This window comes from Budorcas taxicolor, chromosome 10, assembly GCF_023091745.1.
Source record: "Budorcas taxicolor isolate Tak-1 chromosome 10, Takin1.1, whole genome shotgun sequence".
NCBI classification, from domain to species: Eukaryota; Metazoa; Chordata; class Mammalia; order Artiodactyla; family Bovidae; genus Budorcas; species Budorcas taxicolor.
The window spans coordinates 51221927-51239060 of record NC_068919.1 but is presented as its reverse complement, the minus strand read 5'-3'; the positions used below and the strand labels follow the sequence as shown (position 1 = coordinate 51239060).

General features: G+C 45.9%; 1 protein-coding gene across 1 annotated transcript in view; it reads left to right on the top strand.

Moving 5' to 3' along the window:
* Window positions 1-3084: 3084 nt before the first annotated feature.
* CGNL1 (cingulin like 1) overlaps window positions 3085-17134 on the top strand; it is a 167419-nt gene continuing 153369 nt past the window's right edge. Inside the window, exon 1 of the mRNA XM_052646440.1 lies at window positions 3085-3120. The gene's annotated coding sequence lies outside the window, so the exon portion shown is untranslated. The remainder of the gene's footprint in view (window positions 3121-17134) is intronic.

Sequence of the window (17134 nt, the reverse complement as noted above, 5' to 3'; positions counted from 1 at the left end):
TCCCCGGGGGCGGGCAGGCGTGTGGGGCGGGGCCCGGGCTCGCCCGGCCTCTAGGCGGCGCCGCGGACTCTGCACTCGAGCTGGGCTCTGCTGGAGGAGGCGGGAGCGGGACCCGGTAGGCAGCGGTAAGTGAGCCGAAAGCGGGTGCGGGGATCAGGGGCCGAGGTGTCGCCGTGGGCGGCGGGACCCGGAGGGGCTCGGGTCCGCCGTCGGAGCGCCCCGCCGCGCAGTTTGTGCAGCGTCTCCCATGGGGCTGGAAGGTGCGCTCCAGGCTCCCGCGCGCGCGCCTGGCTGGGAGGCGTGCGGCACAGACGGTCCGGTTCCTGGGGGGCCCGCGTTGGGGCCCCGGGCGAGGGAGGGCCTCCGGAACCGCCGTGCAGCGAAGGGCGCCTGGCAGCCTTAGCACTCCCTGCCTCGACCCTCGGTCTTGAGTGACAGCTGCGAGTGAGCTAGGATTCCTCCCGGACCCAAACGAGCACCTCTGTCCCTGTCCGACCCTGTTTTTCCTTTATTTCGGGGCGTGCTGGTCCCAACCATCCCTCGAAAAGAAAGGGCGGGTGGGCGTCTCCGTCTCTCCGGCGTTCCCGGTCCAGGCAGGTCGTCCTGAAAGCCCCCGCCTCGCGTACAGCACATATCCTAGCTTTCCAAGGGACTTTTCCAAGTTGCATCACTGTTTGGCCTCTTCACAGGTGCTTGGCTGTCATGCTAGAGTTAGTTACACAGCATTTTAAAAACTTTGTATATTTACTCGGTGTATACCCCTTCACCCCAAGGCTGCCGTACCTCTCCAACGCTGCTCGCAACGCACTGTTCAAAACACGTTGGGGATTCTTTGGGGGTATTGGTTCTCAAAGTTGGCTGCACATCTGGAGAGTTTTGAAAAACTGCGGTGCCTCCCTCACACCTCTAGAGATTCTGAGCTGGGGCGCAGCCTGAACAATGGCGTTTAAACGCCAGGTGATTCTAATGTGCTTTGGGGGCGTGCTTTTTGCACTACTGCTGCTGCTAAGTCGCTTCAGTCGTGTCCGACTCTGTGCGACCGCATAGACTGCAGCCCACCAGACTCCCCCGTCCCTAGGATTTGCTAGGCAAGAACACTGGAGTGGGTTGCCATTTCCTTCTCCAATGCATGAAAGTGAAAAGTCAAAGTGAAGTCGCTCAGTCGTGTCCGACTCTTAGCGACCCCATGGTCTGCGGCTTACCAGGCTCCTCCGTCCATGGGATTTTCCAGGCAAGAGTACTGGAGTGGGGTGCCATTGCCTTTTCCTTGCACTACTAGAGGAGATCTTCTCAGCTGCTCTTGATTCCGTCTTCTGTAAACCACCCCTCTACCTGAAGAGCCTGTGGGTTGGTGCTTTCCCACTTTAAACTGCAGATGGTGCCTTTTTCTGGAGTTCCCTTTGCTTCTGCCCCTCTGTTAACAGAAAATACTGTTAGTGCACTTTCTGCCAAGGAGGTGGGAGTGTAGGGATTAAAGTCATGAAGTCCCTGCAAGAGTCAGTAGGGTTGTCTTATTCAGGGAAACTAAGTGATAGTTTGACTTGTCCTGTTTGGAAAGGATTTCAGATTAAAAGGCAGAAACATAATTTAAGAATCTCAGCTTTTGGAGATCCTCTGGCACAGATAATGATTCTACATAAATGTGGGGAAATCTTTTAAGAACACAAGATCTGTATTTTGTAGTTGACATGGTGTTAATATGTGTGTTAGGCGTCATTGTGTAGATTGGGTTTATTCCCAGTATGTGATTAAGCCCAGCAGATATAAGTAATAACACATTGTATTATTTCTTGTTGATAGAATAATATCTGAGTTAGGGAATTGGTGCCTACAGTAGCATGATACATCTGAGGTGAGACCTTCACCACTTGTCGAATGATTGTTAAAATGACAGGGAAATAGGACTAAGAAAATATTGAATGTATGTATACATTGACTGAATTTGATCATATGTTTTCTTAAAGTGTGTTTGTTATTGTGACAGTCTCCTGGGATCTTGGTTAATTTACTGTGGTACCTAAGTATGATGTTTGTATGAGATTCCCACCTTTCTGCTACCTGGCCATAACCCAGTGGATTTTATTTTTTTTCTTAGGCACTGTCCCTCTATATTACATTTGTATTTGTAGTGGTGTGACATCCTTTTAAGATAATGCCCTCCAGAGTTGGGGGAAAGTTTGTGTTCATTTCTAGTTTCCTAATGTGAGTCAAAAGAGCATTCACTTTGAAAAATACAAACTGTAGCATTGTTTTTTCTCTTTCCCACCTTCTTCCACCACCATGCTCTGCTCCTATCTCTGCTCCTATCACTGTTCAGTTGCTGCAAGTGGGGATGCTGTGGCAGCTGGCTTAATTGTCTTGTCTTGAGAATAGAGGTTATGTGGAGTGCATAGTCTCACAGGGTGGCCCCTGACCCGAAACTTCAACCTTTGGGGGAAAAAGACCATATGGAAAGTGTTTTCCTACTGTTGAATTTTTTTTTTTGGACCAGGCCAACAAAATGAAGCCATGTTATTGACTGGTTTAATTTACTAATCTTGTCTCCATTTGGGGGGTGGGGATGTTCATTTGAGGATACTGTTGCACTCTTAGTCTCTGAAAAATTGCACCTGAACAGCCATAAACTGACTATAATGGTACATTCTGGAAAAAAAGAAAAAGTATATGTAAATATGGACCTAAACAGATTTATGTAAACATTTCTCCCTTTGGAGTAGCAGCTCTAATATTCTAGAGATTAGGAGAAAGTAAGTGAAGAAAGAGTTAGTGAGGGTCTTCTTTATTTAGAGAAAGGATATGTGTCATTTCGGAAGAGTGACCTTTGATTTGTGTTAGGAATAGACTGCCCTATTAAGCTTCTTTTTTCTTTTCCCTTCAAGTTAATTTGCTTGTGCCATGGGGTAGGAGGTCGTTAAAGAATTTAATGGCCTTCTTAACTTCCTCAATGCCCCCCCCAACCCATTTATCTAAGAGATGCCATTGATGCTTTTAAAAAAACTCAACTGATTTTGTGCTTTTTCTTTCTTTTCTTCCTCTGATCCTGGCACTGAAGGGCAGTGAACTGGCTGAGAGATTGGCATCAGAGAAGAAAAACAAAGTTCAAGGGGAATTTAAAATTGGGTAATTTCCCCTGAATGTCTAAGTACTTACTTTATTCTGTCACATGACATTGCTGTTATCAAGAAACAAATTATGCCATGAAAATCCTGAAAGTGGAAAAAAAATAAAAAGAGAATTTGATGGGACCAGCACCAGGATTTCTGGTTTTCACATAGGGGGAGTTTATTGGAGTTTTCAGTCAATCATCCCAGTCCAACTCCCCTTTCCCTTTCTTCTTAGTCACTGTCCTCTGTTCCTAAACCAATATCCCTGGGGAAGAGAGAGCTTCATCTTAAATTTCATATCAAATTTTGGGTTTTGTTTCCTTGCTTTATTCACTCTTTTAACAAATTTAGTTCTTATAAAGTCCCCACTCTTGGCATAGCTCTGTAGTGCTTGCTGGGTGCTAGGTAAACAGGGTACAGTCCATGAGTTATGGAGCTTGAAATCTGGTGGAGATGTAAACCAGGGTTGATAGTGAGCTGGGAACTCTTACCCTCACGATGAGTGTGAAGAACTTTGGGGGCAGCTGGGTACCACCTGGCTGACACCACCTGGATAGATAGATACCTTCTCAATTCATTAGCACAGCAGGCACAAGAAAAGTTTTCTTAGGTTTCAGTTATGTTAAGTCCCTATGTCAAGTTTATCTGATGGACGAGAGGGAAGGGTTTGTACAGAGGTCATGCCAAGGGGAAGTGAGAAAAGAGGAGGCATGATTCTGGCCGATGAGACTTGCTTAAGGAGTACTTAGTTAAGCAGTGTGGGGACGTGATCTGGGGTGGTGAAGCTGGCGGAGAATGTTACTGGGTCCATTTTTGGGGTGTTGGTAACTGGCAGCCTAAGCTTAGTGAGTAGAGGCCTTCTGTGCACAGAGCTGCGAGGAGTGTACAGCAGCCATTGTAAGGCGTTACAGAAAAACTCGAAGGAACTTTTTGGCCAATCTAGTACTTTGTGAGCAGGTGGTTTGCTTCTTGTCTATGGCTCTGGCCAGCCTGTGGATGTTGGTTCTTTATCATGCTCTTGTTCCTTTAGCTCCTATTTCCTGGGACGGACAGGAAATGACTTCACAGTGTTCCCTTTGGGAAAGTGATTTCCAAACTGCTGACCCACAGGGCTAATAACCCCAGGGTTGAAGAGGAGTCACATTTGTTGACTCTCTGCCTTTCACGTGTCAGGTAGCCAGCTGAGCCCTTGGGCTCTGTCTCTAAAACCCGTATGTTCCCGAGAGGGAGGTGGCAGCAACCTCATTTTACAGATGAGGAACCTGAGGCCCAAAAAGATCCCGGGAAGCTAAGATGCTTGGAAGACATGGTAGAGCTGAGGTTTGAGAGCACCCAGTCTGCCTGAATTCAAAGCTGAGCCTTTCCACTGCTCCTTGTACCTCTGAAGCAGAACTGACTGAGAAATTATGTTTCCTGTGCTTTGTTTTTCTAACACCACAGTCCCCTTAGATCTGGATTGATTTACTGTTTTCCTCTACGAGACGGTGTGTAATATTAGACTCAAGATCACTGCGGTCTCGTCATCTCAAGGGAAATTTTATGAAATCCTATTTTTTCTGGCTTTTTAAATGGAGAAGATAGATTAGGCTGTTTAGAAATGCTCTGAATGGATCCCAAATCCTGGGTTAGAGGGACATCATCTCCACATTTCTTCAAGTTCTGCAAACCTTTGAATTTCTGGAGATAATTGGTTGTTATGTAAGAGATTAAAAACAAAATTCAGTGTTGAACATCCTGAAGCAAAATGAAGCTGTGGACATTCAATTCCTGTTTATGTGGTACTCTCAACAAAAACAGAACTTTGCTGTGTTGTAATTACCTCAAGCTTTTAAAATTATAGGTGAGAAGGTTTTAGAGGTGCATGGAGCTATAATCAGAAAAGGTGAGTTGAAAACAGGGTTACTGTGTTAGTGTCCATTACTACAGTGGGCTTTACCTTTATATTTCACCCTAAGAAGGATTGGTTCGGTAGTGAGGGTCATCTTCGAGTTAGTGTTTAGGATTAGAGCCCAGAGCATTAGTTGTGAAGGTAGAATATTCCAGCCAACCTGCCCGTAGCCTCTTGTTTATAGGGCAGATTCTATCCCTTGCTGCCCAGTCACAGGACTTTCTGCTTGCCTTTGGAGTATGTAACGGCTCAAGCTGTAACTTAGTAGTTTTCTTGAATCTGTAAAGCTCCTTTATTATTAATATTTTTTCACTCTTGTTTATCTCTTTTTCCAGAGGACTGAGGCAAAATGATTCAGATTTTCTAGATTTGGCTTCAGTCATTCTTTTGAGTTTTACCTCTGATCCCCCCTGGCTTTCTTGCCCCGAATTTTGCTGCCTGTCAAACAGGGAGTCTGTTTTCCCTTGCAGATTGGAGTCCATTCAGGGAAGAGGACCCCTGAGACTAATACTCCTTCCACAGATCCAGCAATGTTTGTGTTGTTGGTCCCATTTTTTTCCAGGTGAGAGACCTGGTGAAGTCTGGCATTTGCAGATTCCAGTTCAAGAGTTTGAGCCTCTATAACGGCTGCCCTATTTTGATTTTATTTCAGAGGGAAAAGAAATGGTCCAGTTTTCAAAGTTATAAAGAGGTTCTAGGATATCCTATGAACTAATCCATATCCTTGAGCTTTGTTTTAGCTGTATTACAGATAGCTTTTTGTAAAAAAAAAAAATTTGCTTCTCCACTATTTTTGCCTATGAGATTTTCGTCCTCCTTATTAAAACAGTGACTTACTCAGAATTCCACAGCAGCAACTGAAAAGTTGATTAGCTGCTTTCCTTGCCCTAGTCAAATATCAAAAACCTGGAAAGTTTACTGAGAGTGGTGATTACAGTAAAAGCTTTTGGAGTCGGAGAAGAACTGATAGAGAAAGAATGGAAGGAAGGAGATAAGAGAGAGTAGTTTGCAAAGGTTGGAGAAGAAAATGGCAACCCACTCCAGTTTTCTTGCCTGGGGAATCCCAGGAATGGGGAAGCCTGGTGGGCTGCCGTCTATGGGGTCGCACAGAGTCGGACACGACTGAAGTGACTTAGCAGCAGCAGCAGTTTGCCAAGGGCTGGCTGGAGTTTACCAAATTTAAGATCTTTTTCTGACTTGTGAACTTAAGGACTGGGCCTTGAGCACCTTTGTCCCATTTGTAGTCAGACGAGCTCAGCCCTAACTTGTCTGCATTGCCCTGAGCCACCTGTAAGCTGTTTTGTTTTGTTTTTTTTTAGGTGGGGGTGGTGGTGGTGGAAGGAAGTGTAAGGTTAGAGGGAGAGAGGAAGTAGGGAAGAGGGGAGGATTGGAGCCACTAGTTACCTAGTTCGTCAGGTATGGTCTGCTCAGGGTACCACCACCTCTTGCTAAGGATATGGATAACTGCAGTGAGCCCAGTGTCCTGGATGTGAGGCAGCTGCTGCTGCTAAGTTGCTTCAGTCCTGTCTGACTCTGTGCTACCCCACAGAGACGGCAGCCCACCAGGCTCCCCTGTCCCTGGGATTCTCCAGGCAAGAACGCTGGAGTGGGTTGCCATTTCCTCCTCCTTCCTCCAGGGGATCTTCCCAACACAGGGATCAAATCTGAGTTTTTTCTTTCTGCATTGCAGGTGGGTTCTTTACCACTGTGCCACCTGGGAAGCCCAGACTTCTCAGGAGAACGGCCCAAATCAGTGATTTGCATAATAATAGCAAATGCTTCTAGAGCCTCTACCTCCAGCCCTGCCTGAGAGTGTTCAACCTAACAACTCTGTGGGATGGATGCTATCATAAACCCACTTTACAGGTGAGGGACGAGAGGCCATGAGAAATTGGGTCACTTGTCAGATTTGTGCACCTGCGAAGTGGTTGGATCAAGGGTTCAAACTCTCCTGGCCCTGAGCTGTGCTTCTCTGGTTACTGCACAGCCTCTTCATCCATCCCCTCAATTCACCGCTCATTCATTGCTTCACAGACTGTTGACTGCTTGCAAATACCTTTATCTCAGCAATTAGAACATGGTCAGTGCCCTTTGCCAACATGTTGGAGGAAGCACCCTCCTGCCCCTCAAAAACCCTGTAAACCAACCTGCAAAGAGGAGGGATCTCTTGACTGACCTTGCATCATGTGTCTAGCAGGAAATAGATGCTTGATCAAGTTTTGTAGGAGGAAGGATGGATGTCACTCAGCCCATTGAAACGTGATATCCTGTATTTCATGTCTCTCTACCAGTATCAGTGGTTTCTAAGCAGAAATACAGATGAGTGCTAAGAAGAGTGAGAATGTGGAGGAGTGGCTGTTTCACCAAAATAATCAGGGAATTCTTGATAAAAGCATATTTTAAAAGTATTTCAGGCTCTCATGATCAGAGATATGCTGTTTGTGTTCATGCTTAAAGCATTTATTATTCAAAGGGCATGCCTACCCCCATGCAGATTACTTTGTGAGTCAAGGATGCCCTTCAACCTTCCAGGCATTGCTGAGACTGTTATTGCAAGCAGAGTGTATTTTCTTTGGAGCTGAGAATCAAACCCTGGGAGCATTCAAGTCCATGTCCATCTTCCTAGGGCAAAGCATAGTTTTAGCATTTTCAATACACAAGCTGATAGATCCACCTCTGGTCTTCCCATTCTGTCTCCCTACTGTAGGGTGAGAGTGTAGGGGGTATCTCACCTGCTTGACTTGGAAGTCACATTGTCCCTCACAAGGAGTGTGGTGTTCTGGGCAGGTTCCTCGTCCATTTCAGGCTGTTACCTCATCTAAGATGGGCTCCTACCTTGTAGAGCTGTGAGGGCCACATCTCTCTGACATAGTGCAGTGGCTCTCAAATGCATTTGGCAGTATCTAGAGACATCCTGGTTGTCACGACCTGGGGGTAGTGGTGGCTACTGGCATCTAGGAGGTAGAAGCCAGGGATGCTGCTAAGTTCCTTACAATGCACGGGATGGCCCCCCAGTAAATACTTGTGTGTTAGTTGTCAGTTGTGCTTGACTCTTTCCAACCCTATGGACTGTAGCCCATCAGGCTCCTCTGTCCATGGAATTCTCCAAGCAAGAATACTGGAGTGGGTTGCTATTTCCTTCTCCAGTGGATCTTCCCAACCCAGGTCTCGAACCCTGGTCTCCTGCATTGCAAGTGGATTCTTTACCATCTGAGCCACCAGGGAAGCCCCATAAAGACTTATCCAGCCCCAAAAGTCAGTGGTGGGAGGCTGAGAGCCCTGGCAGGGTGGCATCTCTAAACCCCAGTGGTAGCTTTTAATGTCTCTTATCAAAGAGAGCTGTTGACCAGAGGCAAAGAGTCCTGCTTTCTTAAGAGGAGTGGAGGGAATGGAATTCAACTTTTTGTGGGTGCTTCTGGGTTACCCAACAGGTGCCCTGAAATGTAGGAAGAGCTGCTTTTCTCTCCGTTAAACTGCTCCTTAACTTCATTTGTAATTGCGTGCATCTATTTACATATAAATATAGATTTACATATACATAACTTATATGCTTAAAGTCTCAGAGTAGTTGAACCTGGCTGCTTAGGAAGACAACAGCGTGGGGCACGGAACAGAAGCTGGGCGCCTGCACCCACTGTGTGGCCCGAGGTCAACTACAGACCCTCGGCAGCTTGCTTTTCTCCCCAGGAAAGGACAGGCAATTGCATCGCCCTCCTGTTTTACCGCGTTGTTCCAAGGACTAAGAGAATAAATCAGAATACATGAAGATAACTCTGTCCAAGTGAAGTAGTTCTACAGACATGTGACTTTGAATGTGGTTTTTCCAGAGAACTTGGTGCATAAGTGGTCACTTAGGAAATGCCACTGAAAAGGGATTAGGGCTCAACAGCCAAGGGATGTCTGTGTTGTGGGCAAAGTGGGAAACCAGGCCCAGAAAGCATTCCAGTGGCAGAGTGTATGATTCTGACTCTGAGTTTGGGTGTAAGCTCCATGCTGTGCTCCCTCTGGGTTCATCCTTTGGCTTTTCCCCTGTTTGCCTGCTGACCCTGGGGCAAGCTCCTGGACCTTCTTGTGCTTTGGTTTCCTTACCTGTAGCGTCAGGCTAATGATAACACCACCTACCTGAAGACAGGTGTGGGGGAAGTGATGTAGTCTTCAGAAGTGCTTAGTGTACTTGGGAATTTCAGCTCAAAAAATGAGTTATTAGTAAAATAATATTATTTATTACTTTGCTTGTATATTTGCACTCAGGTGAGGAAGTGATTGCTCCTGGGTTAGGAGCTGAAAGAGGATTCTTCTGTAATTCCTGTTATTTTCTATTTCGTTATGGTAAAACTCATACAGTGTATAATTGACCGTTTTAGCCAGTTTTAAGTGTTTAGGTCCATGACATTAAGGACATTCACAGCATTGTGCAACCACTAATTCCAGGGCTTTTTCATCACCCGAGAGGGAAACCCTGTACCCATTAAGCTGTCATTTCACGTTCCTATCTCCCTGCAGGCCCAGGCACCACCAGTCTACCTGGCTATCTTAAATAGAATCATGCAACATGTGGCCTTTTTGCCCTGGCTTCTTTCGCTCAGCATCATGTTTTCCTGGTCCATCTATGCACTGTAGTGAGCCTCAACTCTTCATTCCCTTTATTTGGTGTCTTTGTAGAGTAACCCAAGCCTCAGTTTCATCAGACCTGTTCTACCAAATCATGTCCTTATTTCAAGTTTTAGAATATCTTTCTTCATTAATTTGGGTCCTTTTGGCCAGCCTTAATTTAACTACTTTTTCTGTCCAGTGATTCCAATGATCCTGGAAATGAATTTTGGAATTAACACTGTCATGCTGGGTTCTCCATGCTGCTGGGGACTAGGTCTTATTATTTTTTAATTCTGAAGAATTAGCAGCCAGGGCACAGACCTGCCCCGAGTGGTGCTTCATTTCCCCAGTACAACATGGCAGATTAAAAAAAAACAAGTGTCTTGAGAAACACCCACCAGGCCTTTTTCTTCCTCCCAGTAAAAAGCTTTCCACATGAGAAGTGGCCCTCAATTAAGTCGTTTAATAAAAACCTCCCTCTGTTTTAAAGCTTTCTGGGGAAGTGTTTACATTTAATGCCACTGCAGGCTTCTAAATGAGGAGCTGTGGAGTGAGGGATCCTTAACCTGTGACTTTAATAATATCCTTCGCTTTAGATTTCCAGGTGGCGGCCCTGGGCCAGATTTGTAGCGTGTCATTGACCCAGACAATCTGGATTCTCTTCTCCCCCACCCGTTCAGCCACCCAAGATGGAAGATTTCAGAGAAGCCCGAAACCCCATAGAGATGTAAAACTAGCTCCTGGAGAGAGACTAGAGGGAAAGGAGATGGTGTGTCAGCGCCTGCCCCCCACCAACCCCCCACCTTTCCTGCACTTCTGAGCTTAGTAGCAGGGTCGGGGCTTCAGTAAGAAGAGATTGAAGCATTTAGGAGAGCAGCTCAGGGCTCTGAGATGCTGGGCCCTTCAGGCAAGGCCTCCAGCCAAGCTTCAGAGCATTCTTGGGTTATGGCTGTGGCCCTTCACTACTGAGGAGGCTCTCCTTTTTGCTTTGTTTCTGGAGCGGTGAGCAGGCCCTGCCTAGAGGAAGCAGGATGTTGGCAGCTTTAGGGGACGCTTACGAGCTCCTTTTGTGGGAAACACTAGAATTTATCCCAGAGTGTCCAGGGAAAAGCTGTGTCCTGAACTAAAGGACATCTCTAGGATGGCCTTCCCTCTGCTTCTTTCCTGGGGATCCTCATCGAGCTGGCTGAGGACGGGCTGGTAGGGAAGCCCAGAGTCCCTGGCACATGTTGGGATTTGCAGAAGCTGCAGGGCCTGGACTCTAGCCCTGGACTGCCCAGGTCCACTCCTGCCTCTGGGGTTCTACGTTGTATGATTGAATCTGTATAGAGTGCTTGGAACAGGTCTGCATAGAGAGGGATATGCGTGTATGGTCTTATTACTCTGATGCTTCCCTTTTGTGACTCCCACTTAGAATCGGGGAATCCTCCTTATTTTCAGAGCTAATTCACCTCCATGCCCAGCAGGCTTGTGCAATCCATGGGAGAGGGTGAGATCACAGGACCCTTCCGAAAAGCATGATGTGCGGATGGGGAAATCATGCTTGATGAACCTATTACATTCTTTGAGGGAGAAAATAAATGTGGGAAGAAGGGCAAACCAGTGGATGTAATTTATCTAGATTTCCCGAAGACCTTTGAAGACTTCATGCCAAAGGTTATTAAATGTGAGTCTCCCACACCTCTGTGTGTGGCGGTCAATGTGAGGAGGAGTACTATCGAAACACATCTTCTCTGTCCTCCTTGATAAAAGGGGAGGCAAGATGGTGAAATCACCACGTTTGCAAGGTGGGTGGAATTCTTCTGTTTATTATCTTTTAAAGTCTTTATTGAATTTGTTGCAGTATTGCTTCTATTGTTTTTTATGTTTTTGGCTGCGAGGCATGTGGGATCTTATCTCCCTGACCAGAGATCAGTCCTGCACCCCTGGAATGGAAGGTGAAGTCTTAACCACTGGATTGCCAGGAAAATCCCTAGAATTCTTTTAAAAGTAGAATTGAAAGAAGGCATTGGAGTTAAACTATAGGAATTAAAAACTATAGGAATATTTTTTTATTTTTATTAAAAAAATTTCTTTAGATACTACATGGAGCTGTCAACCATAATTTTAAAAAATTCTTTTGTGGTTAGTGGTGCACCTGGGCAGCCAGGGGTTGGGGCTAGGAATTGTGTGCGTTGCTTCCTAGCACAGGAACCATTCATCTGCCTGGAGAATCATAGGTGCTCAGTAAACATATGTTGAGTGAATAAATGAAGATTAATAGAACAAAGGAGTTCATTAAAAACAAACAAGTTTGTAAACTAGAAACAAGTTTCTAGTTTCTTTCTTTAAGAATACATTTGTAGAAGGAAGTAGATTTCACCATTAATAAGTATGAGAATCAGATCCTTAAATGCATAGATACTGAATTTCATCCCTTCTGTGATTTAACCCAGGGCAGTGAATGAATGAATAAATGAAATGAACAGAAGCTTTGTCAGCATGGACTGCTGTCCTCCAGTAGAATTAAGGAGGCTTGGGGATTTGCTAGACTGAAAAGATGCTTGTAGGAATGATTACTTCATATTTTTCATTATGCTCAGCTTCCTGTGGGGCTACTGTTGTGCCTTACGTGTAGGAGTTCTCTGTACATGTATGAATGATGAATGAATTAAAATCTCCTTAAAATAAGCACCAATATTTTATTATTGCTTGATTATTTGGTGCCAGGCAAACTTACCACTCAGTTCAGTTCAGTCGCTCAGTCGTGTCCGACTCTGAGACCCCGTGAATCGCAGCACGCCAGGCCTCCCTGTCCATCACCATCTCCTGGAGTTCACTCAGACTCACATCCATCGAGTCCGTGATGCCATCCAGCCATCTCATCCTTGGTCGTCCCCTCCTTCTCCTGCCCCCAATCCCTCCCAGCATCAGAGTCTTTTCCAATGAGTCAACTCTTCGCATGAGGTGGCCAAAGTACTGGAGTTTCAGCTTTAGCATCGTTCCTTCCAAAGAAATCCCAGGGTTGATCTCCTTCAGAACGGACTGGTTGGATCTCCTTGCAGTCCAAGGGACTCTCAAGACTCTTCTCCAACACCACAGTTCAAAAGCATCAATTCTTCGGTGCTCAGCCTTCTTCACAGTCCAACTCTCACAGCCATACATGACATTGGAAAAACCATAGTCTTGACTAGACAGACCTTAGTCAGCAAAGTAATGTCTCTGCTTTTGAATATACTATCTAGGTTGGTCATGACTTTCCTTCCAAGGAGTAAGTGTCTTTTAATTTCATGGCTGCAGTCACCATCTGCAGTGATTTTGGAGCCCCCCAAAATAAAGTCTGACACTGTTTCCACTGTTTCCCCATCTATTTCCCATGAAGTGATGGGGCCAGATGCCGTGATCTTCGTTTTCTGAATGTTGAGCTTTAAGCCAACTTTTTCGCTCTCCTCTTTCACTTTCATCAAGAGGCTTTTTAGCTCCTCTTCACTTTCTGCCATAAGGGTGGTGTCATCTGCATATCTGAGGTTACTGAGATTTCTCCCAGCAATCTTGATTCCAGCTTGTGCTTCATCCAGCCCAGCGTTTCTCATGATGTATTCTGCATATAAGTTAAATAAACAGCCTTGACCTACTCCTTTTCCTATTTGGAACCAGTCTGTTGTTCCACGTCCAGTTCTAACTGTTGGCTTCCTGACCTGCATACAGATTTCTCAAGAGGCAGGTCAGGTGATCTGGTATTCCCATCTCTTTCAGAATTTTCCACAGTTTATTTTTGCTCTTACGATGTTTGTATTAGGTTACTATATGATGTTGCTGCATAACGAACAATCCCTGATCTCAGTGCCTTACAACCACAGGGATTTATTTTTCTACTTAGTTGATCATTTGGCTTTGAGTCTATTCCACATGTGCTTGTTATTCTGGGGCCTAGGGCATGCTCACCTTATGGCAAATGGCAGTAGCCTAAGAGGGCAGGTGGAAATGCATGATGCCTCTTAAGGCTTTGGCTCATAACCATTAGTCAACACAAATCACATGGCCAAGCCCAACATCAGTGCAGTGGGGAAGTATACTCAGGCCATTCTCATGGGAAGTACTGCAAAGTCACATGGTGCAGAAAGGGGACATATGATGCCATTATATAGGGGAGTGGAGTGCAGAAAGCAGTGATTGAATCCATTACAATGCTCAAGAGCGAATGAGAGGGATGAGAAAAGCGTGGGCCAAACTAACCTTTTGGAAGTTTGCTCAGAATCATACATGTTTTGCCCAGGTACCAGTCTGAGCCTTAGTAATCATTGTAAGTGACCCTGGCACGCACTGATTCTTGTCTGAACGTCACCTCTCATTCACTGACTGTGATGCTGCTCCTGGGAGTTCAGCTTATCTGTGGGAGGAGTGGAAGTGGTTGGTTGGGTTTTCTTCTGGTTATTAGTCCTGACCTGACAGGCTGCCCACAGTGATGGCAGGAGTGACAGGGAGAACAGAAAGGGCTGGAGACAGGTGATCCGCCTGCCCTTGGCCTGGCCCCCTCTCAGCATGGATCTGTGGGGATCAGCCTCACTCCTACGTCTAATAGTCTGTGACGGTCTATCACCTTCACACGCCTGTCCCCATCTTATCCTAATAAGGACCCCGGGCCTTAGTTTCAGGAGCCGGCCTTTTACATTCAAAGAATGTGGAATGGGAGGTTGGGTGACATCTCTGCAGCCAGCCAGCTCATAAGCAGCAGATCTGAACTAGGTCATCCAGGTTCCAGTCTGGGGCTGTCCTCCCACACCCTGGTGACTGTCCCAGCCTAGCAGAGTCAGGTCTGACTCTAAGGCACTGAGAACGTACGGCCCCGGGTGACAGCGTCTACTCTTCTGAAGGAGCAGGTGAGCCTGTGTCTCAGTGCTGTGTCGCAGGTGAAGCAGAATGAAATACTGGCCGTCTTCGGGTCACCTTATTGCAATGTGTCCTTATTTGGGGAGAGAGCTGCTAGACTCTCCAAGGAAGAAAGCACTCTGGCCATTAAGAGAAAATACCCTGAGAACACATGGGGACTAAACCCCGGTGAAGCCAAGGCTGTGAGGGGATAGATGCTTTTGTATGTGCCCTGGGTGGGATTGTAAGTCCAGTGGGCTTCTTTTTAGAGAACAGGTGTGCAGTGGAAATACTTTCCTTGCAAGTAAACAAAACTCAGTTAAAAGTGGTTTAAATAGTAAGGATCTTTATTATCTCATGTAAACAAAAGTTAGCATAGTTTTGGGGTTCATTAATGAAAGGCTCAGCTAAGTTTCCTCTTTGCCAGCCTCAGTGTTTGACATTTGACCTCCAGCTTGGCTCCTTGTGTTCCCAACCACCATATCCTCGTACACAGGTGATGTATGGTGTCCAGAGGCAGGAAAAGAGGAAACCAGAGAAAACCTTTGCTGGGAGCCCCACCCCCAGAACTTCTCCTGTGCCCCTTTGGCAAAACTGGGCCAGATGCCCACATCTCATGTGATGACTGGCATGGAGAGAGGGGGCTCCCATTGCTTGCTTAGACCAGTCTTAGGGCCCAGCTTTCTCAAAGCATGTGGGCACTGGGAGGAAAGGGGGCAGAAATGGAGCTTTGCTGGCCAGAAGGAAAGCGGCAGTTGCTGTGAGTAGGTAGCCCCTGGTGTTGGCCACAGCGTTTATTTTCTTTCTCTCTCTTTCCTTTCCTTCCTCCTTCCATCCCTGTCTCCTTCCTTGCTTCCCTCTCTCTTTCCCTCCCTCCTTCCCTTTCCTTTTCTCTCTCTTTTTTTCTAACATTATCTTTCAAAACTAAAAATTGTCTATACACGTTCCTGCTACAGTTAGTAGTTTATCTTACGAACATACCTGCGAAAGTGAGCCGGCAAACATGCAGAGATATTCACTGCAGCGTTGCAATAGAGTAACAGTAGAAGCCATCTGAGTTAAATTCACCCATTCCAGTCCATTTTGGTTCGCTGATTCCTAGAATGTGGACGTTCACTCTTGCCATCTCTTATTTGACCACTTCCAATTTGCCTTGATTCATGGACCTGACATTCCAGGTTCCTATGCAATATTGCTCTTTACAGCATTGGACCTTGCTTCTATCACCAGTCACATCCACAGCTGGGTATTGTTTTTGCTTTGGCTCCATCCCTTCATTCTTTCTGGAGTTATTTCTCCATTGATCTCCAGTAGCATATTGGGCACCCCCTGACCTGAGGAGTTCCTCTTTCAGTATCCTATCATTTTGCCTTTTCATACTGTTCATGGGGTTCTCAAGGCAAGAATACTGAAGTGGTTTGCCATCCCCTTCTCCAGTGGACCACATTCTGTCAGGCCTCTCCACCGTGACCCACCCGTCTTGGGTTGCCCCACGGGCATGGCTTAGTTTTATTGAATTAGACAAGGCTATGGTCCTAGTGTGATTAGATTGACTAGTTTTCTGTGAGTATGGTTTCAGTGTGTCTGCCCTCTGATGCCCTCTTGCAACACCTACCATCTTACTTGGGTTTGTTTGCCAACAAAGGTCTGTCTAGTCAAGGCTATGGTTTTTCCAGTAGTCATGTGTGGATGTGAGAGTTGGACTGTGAAGAAGGCTGAGCCCCGAAGAATTGATGCTTTTGAACTGTGGTGTTGGAGAAGACTCTTGAGAGTCCCTCGGACTGCAAGGAGATCCAACCAGTCCATTCTGAAGGAGATCAGCCCTGGGATTTCTTTGGAAGAAATGATGCTAAAGCTGAAACTCCAGTACTTTGGCCACCTCATGCGAAGAGTTGACTCATGGGAAAAGACTTTGATGCTGGGAGGGATTGGTGGCAGGAGGAGAAGGGGACGACCGAGGATGAGATGGCTGGATGGCATCACGGACTCGATGGATGTGAGTCTGAGTGAACTCCGGGAGTTGGTGATGGACAGGGAGGCCTGGTGTGCTGCGATTCATGGGGTCGCAAAGAGTCGGACACGACTGAGCAACTGAACTGAACTGAACAGTAGAAGTAACCTAAGTGCCTTTCAAAGGGACTGGTTAAATGCCATATAAGCACATTATGGAATTGGGCAAATCTGTGAGTACTGATACAGAAAAATTTGTAAAACAGACTTTTTTTTCGTTAAAAAAAGGGGGCACATTAGTTTAAGATCCTAGTTAGAAAAAAAGTCTCAATTCTTGGTTTGCAAATGTAAATCTCTGGAAAAAAATCCTAAGAAACGTGCTTATTTCTGGGCTGTAGGATTGTTGGCATGGTTGGAAAGGAAATTTTCTTTTTCATTCATGCCCTCCTTGACTGTTTGTATTTTATAAAAAAAGCAGTATAAGTTAACCTTCATAATAATAAAACAATAGTGGTTCTGTAAGTATTCACAGGGGCTTAAGGAGAGTAAAACAAGGGCCCTAAATATGGTTGTGAGGGGATAGGAGTGCCATTCGTCTCTGTTCGGTGTTTAGGGAGGTTGTAGAAAGTAAAGAGTCTGAGAGTGAAATAAGGTCATTTTTTAATCTCCCTTGGCACCTGGCATAGTGTCTTACACATAGTAGAGTCAAATACATATTTGAAGGACGACTGTTTCGATCAAGACCCAAAGC